The following is a 2,930-nucleotide window of genomic DNA, read 5'->3' on the forward strand; positions in this document are numbered from 1 at the left end:
GTACCACCGGCACTCTCCGTGGAAAGGAACTGGGGACCCTACCACGTACTCACTCCAAGAGCATCACAACATGAAAACTACAATTAAGTATCGTGCTGTGACCACGGCGGCTCAGACATGAACCAACCGTTAAAAGAAGATTATTATTGTTATTATCATTATCATTATTACTATAACTATTTTCATTGTCGTTATTATATGCATTACTTTTTCCTTATTTTTGCTAGTCATTATCGTTATTAATCATTACTGTGTTTTCATTATCACACCATCACTTCTAGTAGTAGTAGTAGTAGTTGTAGTAGATTTACTATCATTATTATTATTAGCAGTATTTTTAGCATTGTTATTATAATCACTATAATACTTCTTTTTTCTTACCTGAAGTCTCGTATCTCTGAAAAACTATTGCAAAACAAAAAATTATTTACATACATGCAGCACCTCCTACGTTTTTTTTTTATGTTTGATTGTTTTTTGTCATTGTGTAAACTGAGGAGAGGAAACTACGGTAACAATGAAGGAAATTGCTCAATTAACGTCTAACAATGACTTTATAAAAACTGGCATACAGGTATTTCATATAATTACTGGTGTAGAATTATCTTCACCAAATGTAAAATCGAAGTACTGTTGTCCCTGCATGTTATGTAGACAGGCTAAGATATATATATATATATATATATATATATATATATATATATATATATATATATATATATATATATATATATATATATATATGTGTGTGTGTGTGTGTGTGTGTGTGTGTGTGTGTGTGTGTGTGTGTGTGTGTGTGTGTGTGTATGTGTGTGTGATATATAGTAAGATATATATATATATATATATATATATATATGTGTATGTGTGTGTATGTGTGTGTGTGTGTGTGTGTGTGTGTGTGTGTGTGTGTGTGTGTGTGTGTGTGTGTGTGTGTGTGTGTGTGTGTGTGTGTGTGTGTGTGTGTGTGTGTGTGTATAAAAGGTATGAATGAGAATGAATATCTTCACAATACAAGAGATGTATTTGACCGGTTCCGATTGTGTCTTCGTCAGAAATACATACATCAGAGAAATTACAAAGAAAATGTATATAAGGCGTGAGCTAACAAAACACCTGACTGTGACCTCCTCGTTGCTCGCATGATTGAACCCTTGACCTTGGATAATTTGAACCTGCCCGATGCCGTATTGACATTACTCTCCGTCGTGATGTATGCTGCTTCCATAACTTTTCTTTTTAGTTTGTTCAGTCCTTCAGAAAAATTATGAAAGCAGCATACATCGCGACGGAGTAATATAAATAATATCAATATGCTTATATATATATATATATATATATATATATATATATATATATATATATATATATATATATATATATATTATGTGTGTGTGTGTGCGTGTGTGTGTGTATATATATACACACATATATACACACACACACACACACACACACACACACACACACACACACACACACACACACACACATATATATATATATATATATATATATATATATATATATATATATATATACATATATACACACACATATATATATATATAAAATATATATATATATATATATATATATATATATGTATATATATATATATATATATATATATATATATATATATATATATATATATAATTGTGTGTGTGTGTGTGTGTGTGTGTGTGTGTGTGTGTGTGTGTGTGTGTGTGTGTGTGTGTGTGTGTGTGTGCGTATGCGTGTGTGCATGCGTGAGTGTGTGCGCGCGTGTGTGTGCATATATATATATATATATATATATATATATATATATATATATATATATATATATATATATATATGTATGTATGTATGTATATGAACCGTATTCATGCTGATAAATGTAGAAAAGATATGAATGAGAATGAATATCTTCACAATACAATAGATGTATTTGACCGGTTTCGAATATATCTACGTCAGAAATACATACACCAGAGAAACTACAGAGTGTGCATATATATATACATACATATATATATATATATATATATATATATATATATATATATATATATATATATATATATATATATATATATAATATATCAGATATGAGCTGACGAAACACCTGACGACTGTGATCTCCAACTCGTTATCTACTTAATTGCTGCCGCGACCTTGGACACTTTGAATCAGCCCGATGCTGTGTTGACGTTTTTCTCCGTCGCGATGTATGCAGCTACCATATTTTTTCTTTTTTGTTTGTTCAATCCTCCGTGGCCTACTTCTGCTTCCTTCCAGTTCGGTAGATGTCCAGCTTCATCTTCACCACCATGGCCGTGTATGAACACCGCTTCTGCCATTTTTCTTTATCATACATTTAACTAACAACTTCAACACCGCAACAGCGAGCCACGAACTAGCCAAGGTCGTCACACACGTAATTATTTGCCCTGTGTGTGTGTGTGTGTGTGTGTGTGTGTGTGTGTGTGTGTGTGTGTGTGTGTGTGTGTGTGTGTGTGTGTGTGTGTGTGTGTGTGTGTGTGTGTGTGTGTGTGTGTGTGTGTGTGTGTGTGTGTGTGTGTGTGTGTGTACGTATGCGTGTGCGTGTGTATGCGCGCATGTTTGCCTTCCTTCCTCCTTTCGCGCAGAACTGATAAACAGGGAATGAGTGAAATAACTCTGCTTTTAGTATAATTTTCTTTTATTTCTCAATCACAGCCTCTATCTCGGATACCTCCTCCTCCTCACACATCTACCGAGAGCCTTGCCTGATACGTTAGATCTCTGTCTGTAGTAGTAGTAATAATAGCAGTAGTAGTAGAAGTAGTAGTAATAGTAGTAGTAATAGTAGTAGTAGTAGTAGTAATAATAGTAATAATAATGGTAATACTACTACTACTACTACTAATAATAATAATAATAATAATAACGATTATTATAACAAC

This window comes from Penaeus monodon, chromosome 5 (assembly GCF_015228065.2).
Source record: "Penaeus monodon isolate SGIC_2016 chromosome 5, NSTDA_Pmon_1, whole genome shotgun sequence".
Lineage (NCBI taxonomy): Eukaryota > Metazoa > Arthropoda > Malacostraca > Decapoda > Penaeidae > Penaeus > Penaeus monodon.